Source organism: Triticum aestivum, chromosome 1D (genome assembly GCF_018294505.1).
Source record: "Triticum aestivum cultivar Chinese Spring chromosome 1D, IWGSC CS RefSeq v2.1, whole genome shotgun sequence".
In the NCBI taxonomy this organism is placed as follows: domain Eukaryota; kingdom Viridiplantae; phylum Streptophyta; class Magnoliopsida; order Poales; family Poaceae; genus Triticum; species Triticum aestivum.
In genome coordinates, this window is record NC_057796.1 from 363,347,157 (window position 1) to 363,366,438 (window position 19,282).

Here is a 19,282-nt window from a genome sequence, read left to right on the forward strand (position 1 = left end):
GATGTGGACACGGCCTAGATTGCGATGCACGATGCAACTCCAACTTCGGTACGGCTTCTCCTGAAACTGACACACAAACAATGCAACAATGACAAACAACAACATGATATTTAAGCAAGTTATATGCAAGAACATGTCATACTACTCATGAAGTGAAAGTGCTTGTGGTACGTCTTCAACGTATCTATAATTTATGAAGTATTCATGCTGTTATATTATCTATCTTGGATGTTTAATGGGCTTTATTATACACTTTTATATGATTTTTGGGACTAACCTATTAACCTAGAGCCCAGTGCCAGTTTCTGTTTTCTCCTTGTTTTAGAGTATCGCAGAAAAGGAAAACCAAACGGAGTCCAATTGACGTGCAACTTGACGGAGATCATTTTTGGACCAGAAGAAGCCCACGGAGTACCGGAAGTAGGCCAGAAGAGTCCTGGGCTGCCCACGAGGGTGGGGGGGCGCGCCCCCTGCCTCGTGGACAGCCCGGAAACCCCCCTGACGTGAAATCAACGCCAACACCTCTCATATATACCCAAACTTCCAGAAAGAAACCTAGATCGGAAGTTCCGCCGCCTCAAGCCTCTGTAGCTACGAGAAATCAATCTAGGCTCTCTCCGGCACCCTACCGGAGGGGGCCATCATCACCGGTGGCCATGGAGGAGTATCCCGGAGAGGCTATCATCGCCATGAAAGCCAAGGACCAGAGGGAGAACCTTTCCCCATCTAGGGGGAGGCCATGGAGGAGGAAGCACAAGGGGGAGAACCTCTCCTCCTCTCTTCCGGTGGCGCCGGAGTGCCATCAGGAGGGGAATCATCGCCACGGTGATCGTCTTCATCAAAATCACCATCATCATCACCATCCTCATCTCTTTTACGCGGTCCACTCTCCTGCACCCCGCTGTAATCCCTACTTGAACATGGTGCTTTATGCTACATATTATGATCCAATGATGTGTTGCCATCCTATGATGTTTTGAGTAGATATCTTTTGTCCTTGGGTTGATTGATGATATAGATTGGCACGAGTTGTATGTTTTATTTTGGTGTTGTCCTATGGTGCCCTCCGTGTCGCGCAAGCGTGAGGGATTCCCGCTGTAGGGTGTTGCAATACGTTCATGATTCGCTTATAGTGGGTTGGTGAGTGACTGAAACACGAACCCGAGTAAGAGGGATTGTTGCGTATGGGAATAAAGAGGACTTGATGCTTTAATGCTATGGTTGGGTTTTACCTTAATGATCTTTAGTAGTTGCGGATGCTTGCTAGAGTTCCAATCATAAGTGCATATGATCCAAGTAGAGAAAGTATGTTAACTTTGTTGGGGAACGTAGTAATTTCAAAAAATTTCCTACGCACACGCAAGATCATGGTGATGCATAGCAACGAGAGGGGAGAGTGTTGTCCACGTACCCTCGTAGACCGAAAGCGGAAGCGTTAACACAACGCGGTTGATGTAGTCGTACGTCTTCACGATCCGACCGATCAAGTACCGAACGCACGGCACCTCCGAGTTCAGCACACATTCAGCTCGATGACGTCCCTCAAACTCCGATCCAGCCGAGTGTTGAGGGAGAGTTTCGTCAGCACGACGGCGTGGTGACGATGATGATGTTCTACCGACGCATGGCTTCGCCTAAGCACCGCTACGATATTATCGAGGTGTAATATGGTGGAGGGGGGCACCTCACACGGGTAAGAGATCAATGATCAATTGTTATGTCTATGGGGTGCCCCCTGCCCCCGTATATAAAGGATCAAAGGGGGGAGGTGCGGCCAGCCTTGGGGCGCGCCAGGAGGAGTCCTACTCCCGACTCCCCCCTTTTCCTAGTTGGATTAGGACTTGGGAGGGGGGAAAGAGGAGAGGGAGAAGAAGGAAGGGGGGTGCCGCTCCCATCTCCTTGTCCTATTCGGACTAGGGGGGAGGGGCGCGCGGCCCAGCCCTAGCCGCCTCTCCTCTCTTCCACCTAGGCCCACTAAGGCCCATTATGTTGCGGGGGGGGGGGGTTCCGGTAACCTCCCGGTACTCCGGTAAAATCCCGATTTCACCTGGAACACTTCCGATATCCAAACATAGGCTTCCAATATATCAATCTTTATGTCTCGACCATTTCGAGACTCCTCGTCATGTCCGTGATCACATCCGGGACTCCGAACAACCTTTGGTACATCAAAACATATAAACTCATAATATAACTGTCATCGAAACGTTAAGCGTGCGGACCCTACGGGTTCTAGAACTATGTAGACATGACCGAGACACGTCTCCGGTCAATAACCAATAGCAGAACCTGGATGCTCATATTGGCTCCCACATATTCTACGAAGATCTTTATCGGTCAGACCGCATAACAACATACGTTGTTCCCTTTGTCATCGGTATGTTACTTGTTCGAGATTCGATCGTCGGTATCTCAATACCTAGTTCAATCTCGTTACCGGCAAGTCTCTTTACTCGTTCTGTAATACATCATCTCGCAACAAACTCATTAGTTGCAATGCTTGCAAGGCTTAAGTGATGTGTATTACCGAGAGGGCCCAGAGATACGCCAACCCAACAAGTACCTTCGGAGACACCTGTAGAGCACCTTTATAATCACCCAGTTATGTTGTGACGTTTGGTAGCACACAAAGTGTTCCTCCGGTAAATGGGAGTTGCATAATCTCATAGTCATAGGAACATGTATAAGTCATGAAGAAAGCAATAGCAACATACTAAACGATCGAGTGCTAAGCTAACGGAATGGGTCAAGTCAATCACATCATTCTCCTAATGATGTGATCCCGTTAATCAAATGACAACTCATGTCAATGGCTAGGAAACATAACCATCTTTGATCAACGAGCTAGTCAAGTAGAGGCATACTAGTGACACTTTGTTTGTCTATGTATTCACACAAGTATTATGTTTCCGGTTAATACAATTCTAGCATGAATAATAAACATTTATCATGATATAAGGAAATAAATAATAACTTTATTATTGCCTCTACGGCATATTTCCTTCAGTCTCCCACTTGCACTAGAGTCAATAATCTAGATTACACAGTAATGATTCTTACACCCATGGAGCCTTGGTGCTGATCATGTTTTGCTCGTGGAAGAGGCTTAGTCAACGGGTCTGCAACATTCAGATCCGTATGTATCTTGCAAATTTCTATGTCTCCCACCTGGACTAAATCCCGGATGGAATTGAAGCATCTTTTGATGTGCTTGGTTCTCTTGTGAAATCTGGATTCCTTTGCTAAGGCAATTGCACCAGTATTGTCACAAAAGATTTTCATTGGACCCGATGCACTAGGTATGACACCTAGATCGGATATGAACTCCTTCATCCAGACTCCTTCATTTGCTGCTTCCGAAGCAGCTATGTACTCCGCTTCACACGTAGATCCCGCCACGACGCTTTGTTTAGAACTGCACCAACTGACAGCTCCACCGTTCAATGTAAACACGTACCCGGTTTGCGATTTACAATCGTCCGGATCAGTGTCAAAGCTTGCATCGACGTAACCATTTACGATGAGCTCTTTGTCACCTCCATAAACGAGAAACATATCCTTAGTCCTTTTCAGGTATTTCAGGATGTTCTTGACCGCTGTCCAGTGATCCACTCCTGGATTACTTTGGTACCTTCCTGCTAGACTTATAGCAAGGCATACATCAGGTCTGGTACACAGCATTGCATACATGATAGAGCCTATGGCTGAAGCATAGGGAACATCTTTCATCTTCTCTCTATCTTCTGCAGTGGTCGGGCATTGAGTCTTACTCAACTTCACACCTTGTAACACAGGCAAGAACCCTTTCTTTGCTTGATCCATTTTGAACTTCTTCAAAAGTTTGTCAAGGTATGTGCTCTGTGAAAGTACAATCAAGCGTCTTGATCTATCTCTATAGATCTTGATGCCCAATATATACGCAGCTTCACCGAGGTCTTTCATTGAAAAACTCTTATTCAAGTATCCCTTTATGCTATCCAGAAATTCTATATCATTTCCAATCAGCAATATGTCATCCACATATAATATCAGAAATGCTACAGAGCTCCCACTCACTTTCTTGTAAATACAGGCTTCTCCAAAAGTCTGTACAAAACCAAATGCTTTGATCACGCTATCAAAGCATTTATTCCAACTCCGAGAGGCTTGCACCAGTCCATAAATGGATCGCTGGAGCTTGCACACTTTGTTAGCTCCCTTTGGATCGATAAAACCTTCCGGTTGCATCATATACAACTCTTCTTCCAGAAATCCATTCAGGAATGCAGTTTTGACATCCATTTGCCAAATTTCATAATCATAAAATGCGGCAATTGCTAACATGATTCGGACAGACTTAAGCATCGCTACGGGTGAGAAGGTCTCATCGTAGTCAATCCCTTGAACTTGTCGAAAACCTTTCGCAACAAGTCGAGCTTTATAGATAGTAACATTACCGTCAGCGTCAGTCTTCTTCTTGAAGATCCATTTATTTTCAATGGCTTGCCGATCATCGGGCAAGTCAACCAAAGTCCATAATTTGTTCTCATACATGGATCCCATCTCGGATTTCATGGCCTCAAGCCATTTTGCGGAATCTGGGCTCACCATCGCTTCTTCATAGTTCGTAGGTTCGTCATGGTCTAGTAACATAACCTCCAGAACAGGATTACCGTACCACTCTGGAGCGGATCTTACTCTGGTTGACCTACGAGGTTCAGTAACAACTTGATCTGAAGTTCCATGATCATCATCATTAACTTCCTCACTAATTGGTGTAGGCATCACAGGAACCTGTTTCTATGATGAACTATTTTCCAATAAGGGAGCAGGTACTGTTACCTCATCAAGTTCTACTTTCCTCCCACTCACTTCTTTCGAGAGAAACTCCTTCTCTAGAAAGGATCAATTCTTAGCAACGAATGTCTTGCCTTCGGATCTGTGATAGAAGGTGTACCCAACAGTCTCCTTTGGGTATCCTATGAAGACACATTTCTCCGATTTAGGTTCGAGCTTATCAGGTTGAAGCTTCTTCACATAAGCATCGCAGCCCCAAACTTTAAGAAACGACAACTTTGGTTTCTTGCCAAACCACAGTTCATAAGGTGTCGTCTCAACGGATTTCGATGGTGCCCTATTTAACGTGAATGCAGCCGTCTCTAAAGCATAACCCCAAAACGATAGCGGTAAATCAGTAAGAGACATCATAGATCGCACCATATCTAGTAAAGTACGATTACGACGTTCGGACACACCATTACGTTGTGGTGTTCCGGGTGGCGTGAGTTGTGAAACTATTCCGCATTGTTTTAAATGTAGACCAAACTCGTAACTCAAATATTCTCCTCCACAATCTGATCGTAGAAACTTTATTTTCTTGTTACGATGATTTTCAACTTCACTCTGAAATTCTTTGAACTTTTCAAATGTTTCAGACTTATGTTTCATTAAGTAGATATACCCATATCTGCTCAAATCATCTGTGAAGGTGAGAAAATAACGATATCCGCCACGAGCCTCAATATTCATCGGACCACAAACATCTGTATGTATGATTTCCAACAAATCTGTTGCTCTCTCCATAGTTCCGGAGAACGGCGTTTTAGTCATCTTGCCCATGAGGCACGGTTCACAAGTACCAAGTGATTCATAATCAAGTGATTCCAAAAGTCCATCAGTATGGAGTTTCTTCATGCGCTTTACACCGATATGACCTAAACGGCAGTGCCACAAATAAGTTGCACTATCATTATCAACTCTGCATCTTTTTGGCTTCGACATTATGAATATGTGTATCACTACTATCGAGATTCATTAAAAATAGACCACTCTTCAAGGGTGCATGACCATAAAAGATATTACTCATATAAATAGAACAACCATTATTCTCTGATTTAAATGAATAACCGTCTCGCATCAAACAAGATCCAGATATAATGTTCATGCTCAACGCTGGCACCAAATAACAATTATTTAGGTCTAATACTAATCCCGAAGGTAGATGTAGAGGTAGCGTGCCAACGGCAATCACATCGACTTTGGAACCGTTTCCCACGCGCATCGTCACCTCGTCCTTGGCCAGTGTTCGCTTAATCTGTAGTCCCTGTTTCGAGTTGCAAATATTAGCAACAGAACCAGTATCAAATAACCAGGTGCTACTGCGAGCTCTAGTAAGGTACACATCAATAACATGTATATCACATATACCTTTGTTCACCTTGCCATCCTTCTTATCCGCCAAATACTTGGGGCAGTTCCGCTTCCAGTGACCAGTCTGCTTGCAGTAGAAGCACTCAGTCTCAGGCTTAGGTCCAGACTTGGGTTTCTTCTCCTGAACAGTAACTTGCTTGCTGTTCTTTTTGAAGTTCCCCTTCTTCTTCCCTTTGCCCTTTTTCTTGAAACTAGTGGTCTTATTGACCATCAACACTTGATGCTCCTTTTTGATTTCTACCTCTGCAGCTTTTAGCATTGCGAAGAGCTCGGGAATCGTCTTATCCATCCCTTGCTTGTTATAGTTCATCACGAAGCTCTTGTAGCTTGGTGGCAGTGATTGAAGAATTCTGTCAATGATGCTATCATCCGGAAGATTAACTCCCAGTTGAATCAAGTGATTGTTATACCCAGACATTTTGAGTATATGCTCACTGACAGAACTATTCTCTTCCATCTTGCAGCTGTAGAACTTATTGGAGACTTCATATCTCTCAATCCGGGCATTTGCTTGAAATATTAACTTCAACTCCTGGAACATCTCATATGCTCCATGACGTTCAAAACGTCGTTGAAGACCCGGTTCTAAGCCGTAAAGCATGGCACACTAAACTATCGAGTAGTCATCAGCTTTGCTCTGCCAGACGTTCATAACATCTGGTGTTGCTCCTGCAGCAGGCCTGGCACCCAGCGGTGCTTCCAGGACATAATTCTTCTGTGCAGCAATGAGGATAATCCTGAAGTTACGGACCCAGTCCGTGTAATTGCTACCATCATCTTTCAACTTTGCTTTCTCAAGGAACGCATTAAAGTTCAACGGAACAACAGCACGGGCCATCTATCTACAATCAATATAGTCAAGCAAGATACTATCAGGTACTAAGTTCATGATAAATTTAAGTTCAATTAATCATATTACTTGAGAACTCCCACTTAGATAGACATCCCTCTAATCATCTAAGTGATCACGTGATCCAAATCAACTAAACCATAACCGATCATCACGTGAAATGGAGTAGTTTTCAATGGTGAACATCTCTATGTTGATCATATCTATTATATGATTCACGCTCGACCTTTCGGTCTCAGTGTTCCGAGGCCATATCTGCATATGCTAGGCTCGTCAAGTTTAACCTGAGTATTCTGCGTGTGCAAAACTGGCTTGCACCCGTTGTAGATGGACGTAGAGCTTATCACACCCGATCATCACGTGGTGTCTGGGCACGACGAACTTTGGCAACGGTGCATACTCAGGGAGAACACTTTTATCTTGAAATTTAGTGAGAGATCATCTTATAATGCTACCGTCAATCAAAGCAAGATAAGATGCATAAAAGATAAACATCACATGCAATCAATATAAGTGATATGATATGGCCATCATCATCTTGTGCTTGTGATCTCCATCTCCGAAGCACCGTCATGATCCCCATCGTCACCGGCGCGACACCTTGATCTCCATCGTAGCATCGTTGTCGTCTCGCCAACTATTGCTTCTATGACTATCACTACCGCTTAGTGATAAAGTAAAACAATTACATGGCGATTGCATTGCATACAATAAAGCGACAACCATATGGCTCCTGCCAGTTGCCGATAACTCGGTTACAAAAAATGATCATCTCATACAATAAAATATAGCATCATGCCTTGACCATATCACATCACAACATGCCCTGCAAAAACAAGTTAGACGTCCTCTACTTTGTTGTTGCAAGTTTTACGTGGCTGCTACGGGCTGAGCAAGAACCGTTCTTACCTACGCATCAAAACCACAATGATAGTTTGTCAAGTTGGTGCTGTTTTAACCTTCGCAAGGACCGGGCGTAGCCACACTCGGTTCAACTAAAGTTGGAGAAACTGACACCCGCCAGCCACCTCTGTGCAAAGCACGTCGGAAGAACCAGTCTCGCGTAAGCGTATGCGTAATGTCGGTCCCGGCCACTTCATCCAACAATACAACCGAACCAAAGTATGACATGCTGGTAAGCAGTATGACTTATATCGCCCACAACTCACTTGTGTTCTACTCGTGCATATAACATCAACGCATAAAACCAGGCTCGGATGCCACTGTAGGGGAACGTAGTAATTTCAAAAAATTTCCTACGCACACGCAAGATCATGGTGATGCATAGCAACGAGAGGGGAGAGTGTTGTCCACGTACCCTCGTAGACTGAAAGCGGAAGCGTTAACACAACATGGTTGATGTAGTCGTATGTCTTCACGATCCGACCGATCAAGTACCGAACGCACGACACCTCCGAGTTCGGCACACGTTCAGCTCGACGACGTCCCTCGAACTCCGATCCAGCCAAGTGTTGAGGGAGAGTTTCGTCAGCACGACGGCGTGGTGACGATGATGATGTTCTACCGACGCAGGGCTTCGCCTAAGCACCGCTACGATATTATCGACGTGTAATATGGTGGAGGGGGGCACCGCACACGGCTAAGAGATCAATGATCAATTGTTATGTCTATGGGGTGCCCCCCTGCCCCCGTATATAAAGGATCAAAGGGGGGAGGTGCGGCCAGCCTCGGGGCGCGCCAGGAGGAGTCCTACTCCCACCGGGAGTAGGACTCCCCCCCCCTTTTCCTAGTTGGATTAGGACTTGGGAGGGGGAAAGAGGAGAGGGAGAAGAAGGAAGGGGGGCGCCGCCCCCTTCTCCTTGTCCTATTCGGACTAGGGGGGAGGGGCGCACGGCCCAGCCCTAGCCGCCTCTCCTCTCTTCCACCTAGGCCCACTAAGGCCCATTATGTTGCCGGGGGGTTCCGGTAACCTCCCGGTACTCCGGTAAAATCCCGATTTCACCCGGAACACTTCCGATATCCAAACATAGGCTTCCAATATATCAATCTTCATGTCTCGACCATTTCGAGACTCCTCGTCGTGTCCGTGATCATATCCGGGACTCCAAACAACCTTCGGTACATCAAAATATATAAACTCATAATATAACTGTCATCGAAACGTTAAGCGTGCGAACCCTACGGGTTCGAGAACTATGTAGACATGAGCGAGACACATCTCCGGTCAATAACCAATAGCGGAACCTGGATGCTCATATTGGCTCCCACATATTCTACGAAGATCTTTATCGGTCAGACCGCATAACAACATACGTTGTTCCCTTTGTCATCGGTATGTTACTTGCCCGAGATTCGATCGTCGGTATCTCAATACCTAGTTCAATCTCGTTACCGGCAAGTCTCTTTACTCGTTCCGTAATACATCATCCCACAACTAACTCATTAGTTGCAATGCTTGCAAGGCTTAAGTGATGTGCATTACCGAGAGGGCCCAGAGATACCTCTCCGACAATCGGAGTGACAAATCCTAATCTCGAAATATGCCAACCCAACAAGTACCTTGGGAGACACCTGTAGAGCACCTTTATAATCACCCAGTTACGTTGTGACGTTTGGTAGCACACAAAGTGTTCCTCCGGTAAACGGGAGTTGCATAATCTCATAGTCATAGGAACATGTATAAGTCATGAAGAAAGCAATAGCAACATACTAAACGATCGAGTGCTAAGCTAACGGAATGGGTCAAGTCAATCACATCATTCTCCTAATGATGTGATCCCGTTAATCAAATGACAACTCATGTCTATGGCTAGGAAACATAACCATCTTTGATCAACGAGCTAGTCAAGTAGAGGCATACTAGTGACACTCTGTTTGTTTATGTATTCACACAAGTATTATGTTTCCAGTTAATACAATTCTAGCATGAATAATAAACATTTATCATGATATAAGGAAATAAATAATAACTTTATTATTGCCTCTAGGGCATATTTCCTTCAAGCTTATGCCTCTCCCTTATATGAAATTGCAATGACGACTACCGGTCTTGTTAATAATTGCCTAGGACAATTCCGCACACCGATCCACCATTATTACACACTTGCTATTTATAATATTTAGTAATATATTCTAACTTTATGATAACAGCACCTACTTTTATATTTTAGCTCTCCGATATCATAAAAAGTTATCCTCTTCATACCCACAACATAGTTTTATTTCTCGTTGCTAGTTGGAAGCAAACGTTCGGTGTACGTAGAGTCGTATCAGTGGCAGATAGGGCTTGAGAGAATATTGATCTTACCTTTAGCTTCTTGTGGGTTCGACAGTCCATACTTATCACTTCCACCTTTGGAAATTGCTACGATGATTCCTTGCACTTGGGGATTATCAGCTTGCAACCAGGGTCTCTCGGACCAACTTACCATCTTGGTCACCTTGTAACCATGAACATCATCTTACCACGGTGATCACCTCCGGATCACAAGAGAAACCAACTCGATGGTTCCGACAGCTCATCATTATATCTAGTGCTACAAGTATAATGTGCAGGTTAGTTATTTCTGTTGACCCACGGTGTGACCTACTACGAACTGTGTCCATGACCGAGGACGCGGCTATCAATAGATTAAACACACTCTGCAGAGGTTAGTACACTGTACCCCACCACAGAAACCATGGCATCGTGCTCCCATTCGGGTGGACCAACGGCATTCCGACAAAACCGATCTTATTGCATGACACTCTCCCGGCCACTCCGAGCAACTCCCCTTTGGGCTAAGTCATGGGTGGCCCCGATGCCACTCCGGACATTCAACGGCCACCGTCGTGGCAAAAAAAAGATGGTCCCAAATGGGGACAATGGTACCAAAACAACTACGGGCACACAAGGCTATGCCTGCCTACCGGGCCAGGGCAGTGTGATAACCCACAAGTATAGGGGATCGCAACAGTTTTCGAGGGTAGAGTATTCAACCCAAATTTATAGATTCGACACAAGGGGAGCCAAAGAATATTTAAAGATATTAGCAGCTAAGTTGTCAATTCAACCACACCTGTAGATTAATTATCTGCAGCAAAGTGATCAGTAGCAAAGTAGTTTGATAGTTTTGGTGATAGTAGCAGCAGTAACAGTAACGGTAACAATGATAGCAATAATTTTGTAGCAAGTGTAACAGTGATGATAGCAGTAGTAACTTAGCAAGAACAATATAAGATAAATTCGTAGGCATGATCGGTGACTTGTTGGATGATATTCATCATGAGACAGTTATAACTTAGGGCAATACGGCACTAGCTCCAGTTCGTCAATATAATGTTTGCACGTCAGATGAAGCTCACGCTACAACGGTCTCTGATCGACCTTGGGCTGCCACCGATGTCTCCTCTGCACAACCGCGATATCCAAATCAAAAGCCGCGTGAAGATTGAGTTATCCTCACAGCCGCACAACCGTGGCGTCTAGATCAAACCCCGCGTGAAGGACGAGACACCACACCCGCCGTGTCGCCAATCAGCATCTATTCTTGGCCAGTCCACCCCACCGTCAAGAAGGAGGAGCCCGCATCCCAGTCCCATCGCGAGCCACACCTCCACTACTACCTCAAAGGCGCCGACGCCTCATCATCCAGGAGCAAGGCCGAGGCGGAGGCGGTATACCGGGAGCATCGCAATGCGGCATTCATGAAGAGCGAGGTCGCTCCGGCCTGAGTGCTCACGAAAGCGTAGGTCGTCAACCAATCCATGACCACCGTCGAGTTGGACACCCACTGCCGGCGCCGGCTCAACGAGCAACTCCTCAAAGCTGGGCTGGCGGAGTCCGATCGCGCCGCCGCCGAAGAAAAGCGATGCAAAGCGGTAGAGGATGCTGAGGAGTATCTCAAGCGCTAGCACACCGTGGTAGCCGCGACGCCTAGTGGGCCTGCATGCTGCGGCGCAAATGACGACGGAGGCCCCTGTGACCAATGAGGCTTTGTGTACAAGGTCATTGCCCCGTACATCGCTAAGTTCAGTTTAATTTGGGTTAAAATTAGTTTTAACTTGTTAGCTTCCATCCATTTGGTTGTGAATATATCGAAATATAACAGTTTTGTTCGTGTAGCGTTAATTTTGGCAATGTGTGTGTTTGAGCCCTTGATTCTAAAAAAAAAAAGTGTTTGAGCCCTTTCACATGGCCCCGACATTTGAATCCTACATTTGGACGGCCAACGCCTGTCCACAGTTTGTGGATATGTTCGGATATTTAGTGCCATTCATTCCAGGATAAAGTCTGAAATAAACCCCCCATAAAAAAAGTCTGAAATAAACCCCGAGATTGTAGATGCCGACGCGAATAAACCCTCACTTCTAAATCCCCAAAGTTGGTATCCTATATTTACATATCCCGGTCAATCCAAACCTTGTATGAGTAAAATCTTGTTTGTTGCAATAGGAAGGCACGATCCCAGCCAGGGTTGATTTCTACTGTCACTTACAATATGGGCCCATCTGTCATATGCATCTCCTCAACGGCGAGCACGGCCGCGGTGCCAGTGTCCATCGACGGATTGTTGGCACTGTCGAGATTAACCACGAACTACACCTCAATTATTATGAAAAGACAAGAAAAATATCATGCATCACAAGGCCTGTTGCAATCCATCCGTGTCGGCGTCTTGCGTGCGTGTATCCAGAAGAGATCATCTAAGAGCATCTCCAGCCGTTGGCCCCTCAGGGGGCGCCTAAAATCGCCGCCTGGGGGTGAGCCGACGCAAAAAATGGGCCTGGGGCCGAGTTGGTCCCCAGCCGCCGGCCCCAGGGCCGCCCCCAGGCGCGTTCAAAAAATAAAAGTATATATCAAATTTTGGCAAAGTTCGGCGAAGTTCGGCTAAACACGACAAATTTCGGCCAACTTGGGCATATATTTCGACAAAGTTCGCGGATTTTCATTACATAGCAAATATATAAACTAATCTAAAAAAGAAACTGGCTGAACACCGAGTAGTCGTCGTCGTCGTCGCCGCCATCCTCACCGCCGTCGTCATCGTCGGCCTTCTCCTCCTTGACGCCGGCGCCCCTGCTGGACCCGGCGTCGCCATCGTGGACTGGTCGCGGCGGCGGTGGCGCATCGTCGTCGTCGCTGTCGTCGATGACGACGACTCCTCCTTCGTCGCGGCCCCGTCGGCGCTCCGCGAAGCGCCGCGGGACGGCGCACTGGCGCTCCCTCGCCATCTTCAGGGAGTCCTGGCGTGCCCATTCAAGGGCCACGTCGTCGTCAAGCTCGACCTCGCCGTGCTCCGTCTTCACGGCGGGGAGACCCGGCTCCGCCTTCACCGACGCGAGCCCCGGCTCCGTCTTTGGCTTGACGAAGCGCGGAGGAGGAGCCGACGAGGAGGCGCGCCGGCCGCCCTCGTTGATGACGATGCGGGCGCGGCGAGTGCGCCGGCCGAGCGGCGACTCTGCCGCGGGCTCGGCCTTGACGCCAAGCAGGGCCGGAGTGCTGGAGGAGTGCGAGGAAGAGCGCGAGGATGAGGAAGAAGAGGAGGAGCCGAACCTCCTTGGCGCCCATGGCCCGTCGCGTCGGTGGTGCGCCGGGGCGGCCGCCCTCGCCGGGGGGTACGCCAACGGCGGGTCGTTGCCGCCCTCGAGTGTGCGGCCGGGGACGCCCCACCACAGGTGACGTCCCTCGCTGTTCTTCAGGCCGTCGACCACCGCCGCGCCGTTGGTGGACGCCTCCTTGGCGCCCATGGCCCGTCGCGTCGGTGGTGCGCCGGGGCGGCCGCCCTCGCCGGGGGGTACGCCAACGGCGGGTCGTTGCCGCCCTCGAGTGTGCGGCCGGGGACGCCCCACCACAGGTGACGTCCCTCGCTGTTCTTCAGGCCGTCGACCACCGCCGCGCCGTTGGTGGACGCCATCCGCTGCTGCTGACGGCACTCGAAGTACGCCGCCCAAGCCGCGTGGTTGTCGGCGGCGTACTGGGGGAGGGAGAGCTGGGCGTCGGTGAGGGAGGCGCGCACGACCTCGACCTCGTCGGCGAAGTAGGAGGGTTTGGCCACGGCGTCGGGCAACGGGGGAATGGGCACTCCCCCGTTGCTGAGCCTCCAGCCCGTCGGCCCGGCGCGCATGTCCGGCGGCGCCGGGATGTTCGCCTGGAACAGGAGCCAGGACTCCTGTTCGCGGAGCGTGCGGCGGCCGAAGCCGTTGTCCGCCGCCTCGTCTCCGGGGAAACGCTCGGCCATCGGGAGAGGGGGAGGGAGGGAGAGATGGAGGGGCTGGGCGGCGGCGCTCGGGAGAGGTAGAGGGAGAGGGAGGGCTCAGCGGCGGCGCTGGGGAGAGGTAGAGCTCGGCGGCGAGGGCGGGGCTGGTGTGGCCACAGGCGAGCGAGGCCACCGGCTTATATAGCCGCGCCGCACCCGTGTGTACGCGTGCGAGGGAGGGGAGGCATCGGCGCGTCGTCCCGTGACGCGCCGCCCATGAGGAATCAATGGCAAGGCTGACCGGCGGCAGCCTTGCCATTGATTCACCGCGGGAACCGAGGCATTGGGGGAAGACGAGGCGCGGTGTCGCTGACGCGGCTGGCCCGCGGCTTTTTCGCGCCAAAACTGCTCGCCCCGGCACCCCGGGCGTCCCAGCGCGCCGGGTTCGGCCTGGGTCCGCCGGCGCTGATTTCGGCCCAGGGCGGCGAAAATCGAACTCCTGAAGGCGCGACTAGGCCGTTTTTTCAGCGCTGACGTGAAAAAATCGTCTAGAAAGGCCTTCCTGAAAGCGCGGCTGGAGATGCTCTAATCAACCAAACCAGACTCGTGTGCTAGTTCAGGAATAAATCAAGCCATCCCTGTACGTGTGTGTCTTCCGGCGGAACTTTGATCCTCAGTCGGTGCTCGTCCACATCGTCGTGAATACAGAGAACTAGGTGGCTGTGGTCATTGTCCCCCTTGCCGCGCGTGCACACAGACCACGCCTGCTGAGCTGCAGCGGGAGGCGGCCATGGCCAGATGCTCAAGCCAGTGCGGCGTCGGGAGCAGGGATAGCGGCGCTGCAGCGAGATGGGGTCCTTTGACGTAGCTCGAGACGGATGTGGATTTTTAGAGCACCTGCACCCCTGCTATCCTAACTCTTCAATATCGCTTTAAAATCCGTACGACACAACTAATTTTTTATATGAAATTTTCTCTTTTTTGTTTCTCTCATATAAAACATATCTTGAAGTTCAAACCTTTGCAGCGTGACAAAGCTTTCTAACTAGAATCTAGGATAAATCTTTTAGAATTTTTTGTCCGACATAAATAGTAAAAATCTGATTTTTTTTAATCAAACAAAACGTATTTTGTATATTTATGTTTGACAAAAATATCTGAAAGATTATCCTGGATTCTACTTAAAAAGCTTTGTCACGCTGCATAGGTTTGAACTTCAAGATATGTTCTGTGTGGGAGAAACAAAAAAAAATGTACTTGCACGAATCACGATGCGGGATTTTTTTTGAAACAAGGCAAAAGATTTGCCATTTCATTGATTAAGAAGGAAGATGCAGACAAAAGCCGCAAGGCGGCTACAAGAAAAAAAATTAGAGGTCTACTCTCGCGGCATTACAATACTCATGTGCTTCGCGCCGGCCATCGCCCAAAGAGACACCTCCGCTTTGATCTTACTGATTAGAACCGTGAAAGGGATGGCCGTGTTTCTGAAGACTCTGGCATTGCGCTCCGTCCATATCTCCTATGAGATAAGCATCATTAGGGAGGTGAGTGCCTTAGGGGATCCAAGGCGAATCTGAAGGTTGTCGTTCCACCATGCTCTCACCGAAGTCATTGCCTGCCAAGCCGCCGTAGTGATGTGATGCATTCCAAGCCACGGAAGAATATTGTTCCAAATGCGGGTGGTGTAGCGACATTGGAAAAGCAGATGGGCGGCCGACTCTTGGCATTGCTGACATAGAGGGCGGAGGCCACAGTTTGGCCAGCCGCGACGTATCAGCCGATCCGAAGTCCAAATCCTATTTGAAGGACAAGCTAGGCAAAGAACTTGCACCTTGGGGGTGCCCAAACCTTCCAAACTGAGTGAACAAGATCTGACTTAGTGAGTCCCTCAAACTGAGCCCTGTAGGCTGAGGAAGTAGAGTACACCCCATCCTTGGTGAACTTCCAAATGATGGAATCTTCTATGTCATCAGTCAAAAAGGTCATGGAAACCTTCTCCTAAAGGTTAGCAAACTGCTGGACGCGTGCGAGCGACAGGCCATTGGAGGTGTCAATGAGAGAGATCCAGTTGTTGTTGGTGAGGGCGTGCTGGACAGATGAATTCTTGTTGCATGAAATGGCAAAGATGCCCGGTGCTAAGTCACGGGGACACAAGCCGTTTAACCATGGTGAGTTCCAGAATCTGGCTGTGCGCCCGTTGCCCACATTAACCGTTGTAGCAGCAGCAAAAAAGATACGATCGTCTCTGGTGCATGTAGATCCCATGCCTATCCAAGGCTTGCTTTTGTCCACCCACTCAAACCATAGCCATCGAAGACGGAGGGCCTTAGCGAATTTGTCCAGATTGAGCACGCCTAGTCTGCCAAACTGTTTAGGCTTGCAGACGAGATCCCAATTAATCTTGCATTTCCCTCCCGAAACTTTGTTCGTTCCAGCCCAAAGGTATGCACGCCGAAGGCTGTCAATTGCGTTTAGCACCTCCACGGGGATGTCGAGAGGCGTGAGGTGATAAATCGCGATGGCCGTGAGGACCGCTTTAACGAGAACCACACGCCCATCACTGGCAACGTGTCTTCCCTGCCAAGGAGGGATCTTGCTGGCGACCTTGTCAATGAGAGGTTGAAAGTGAATATTTTTGAGGCGTTTGACTGACAGCGGAAGACCAAGGTATCGCACCGGGAAAGCGGAGCGCACCGCCGGGAAGGCTTGTAGAATGTCGTCCAGATTTATGTTTTCACACCGAATGGGAGCCACCATACTTTTAGCACAGTTAGTAACCAGGCCAGTCACTTCTTCGAAAGCGGTTAAGGAGGAAGCAAGAAATTGGACGTCCTCTCTCGTGGGTCTGACAAAGATGGCAGCATCGTCTGCGTATAAAGACGTCCTAATGGTCGGTGCTCTTCCACCTATAGGGTGGAGATGCCCTTGTGAGGTGGCCTTGTTGAGAAGGTGGTGCAGGGGGTCGATAGACAGAACAAAGAGGAGAGGGGATAGCGAATCTCCCTGCCGGAGACCACAACCGTGCTTCATCGGGTCGCCCATCACCCCATTGATCAAAACCCTCAAGGTGGCTGTGGAGAGGAGTGCAGAAATCCAATCTCGAAATCTGGTCGGGAACCCGAGGTGTCTCAACAGGTCCATAAGGAATTCCCATTGCACTGAGTCGAAAGCCTTCTTGATGTCAAGTTTGAATAGCAGGGTCGGTGTACGGTTTCTGTGGAGCTTCCTTGCCAAGTTTCTGACATACATGAAGTTGTCGTGGATACTTCTTTTCTTTATGAATGCGCTTTGGGCAGTGGATACAAGATTGTTCATATGAGGAGCTAGGCGCGTAGCCAACACCTTGGTGAGGATCTTCGCAATGGCATGAATGAGGCTGATGGGACGAAAGTCCGAGATGCTCTCCGCCCCTCTTTCTTAGGTATGAGAGGAATGTTGGCTGAGTTGAGCCAATGAAGATTGGACGTGTGCAAGTTTGAAAAGTGGCTCATAGCAGCCATGATGTCATCTTTGATGATCTCCCAACATTCCTTGAAGAAGCCACCAGAGAAGCCATCGGGGCCCGGGGCTTTATCACGGGGTAGATCGAAAATCGCCTTCCTGATCTCCTCCTCCGCGAAGGCCACCCCAAGGTCAGAAAGGTCCCTAGCAGGCACCGGAATGTTATCCCAGTTGATGTCCTTGCGTCGTGGCGGGGAACGCTTTGTGGCCTCGACAGAGTGGTTTTGGATGATGGACTTTTTGTGATCATGATCAACTACCCAGCCGTTGTTGTGCTTCAGACGGTGGATGAAGTTCTTCCTTCTTCCGTGGTTGACTCGCAAGTGAAAGAAGCGAGTGTTTGCATCACCCTCTTTGAGGTTGGTGACTCTCGAATTTTGCCTCTTTCGAGCACGCTCCATGACGGCCAGGGCGACAACCTTTCTCTTGAGCCTTGCACGAATAACACGTTCTTCCACACTAAGAGGCCTGAGCTCTTGTGCCACATCCAGACGAAGAATGACCTACAGAGCCATGTGTAACTGCACCTTGGAGTGTGAAAAAATTGTCTTGCTCCATTTTCTCAGGGCTTGGCTAGTCTTTTTCAACTTGTGAAATAAAATATGATACGGGTCTACATGGTTCACATTTTGGTTCCAAGCACCTTGCACGATCTCCTTGAAGCCAGGCATTTTGATCCAAAAAATTTCAAAGCGGAAACACTTAGTCTTCGGCGGCCCTTGGTCATTAGCAAGTAGGAGAGGGCAGTGGTCAGAAAGGGACGAGGAGAGGGCATGCAGCAAATGATTGCCAAAATCGATGTCTCACTCTTCATTGCAGGAAAATAGTCCTATTTGCTTAGCGTTGGAGCGCCTTGCTCATTACTCTAAGTGAATTTCCTGTTTTGCAAGTGTATTTCTTTGAGCTCACAAGTATTGAGGGTGTTGCGAAGGCGTTTCATGCAGCTCCGGTCACTGTTAGCTCTATTCTTGTCGCTTGCCCGATAAATCTGATTAAAATCACCAGCAAGCAGCCATCTAGTACAAGGGGTTGGCTTCTCGCTGATCAGCTCTTGGAAAAAAGAGTCTTTGAGGTTACTTCGGGTTGGCCCATAGACGGTTGTGAACTTGAAAGAAGTGTTGTTACAGGCAATGGTGATTGTAGAGGACAGGAAAAAAGATCCAGTGCTAATGTCCTTAACCTCGACGATGTTTTCGTCCCACAGCAACAAGATGCCACCTCGAGTACCAATGGCAGGTCGTTGTGCAAAACTTTTGAGCCTCGGACCACCGAGTGAGGAAGCCATGAAGAGATCGACCTGTTCGAGCTTGGTCTCCTGCAAACAGACTAAATGGCAAGGCGTGGCAGCGATGGTCTCTCAGGTGGTCGATCGGCGGTTGGGGCAGTTTAGTCCACGAACATTTCAGTTCAGGATACTCAGATTTTGATCAATCATATTGAAACTTGGAACACATCAATTTAGCATCAGCGAGTTGGGACATAGAAAGCAGAGGTTGCCTGGGACTGATATAGCACAATCCATATAACATCATCAGGTTGCATAAACTATAGCGGTTGCAGTACATCAGCAGATAACAACAGTAGTCACAACGACTACAAA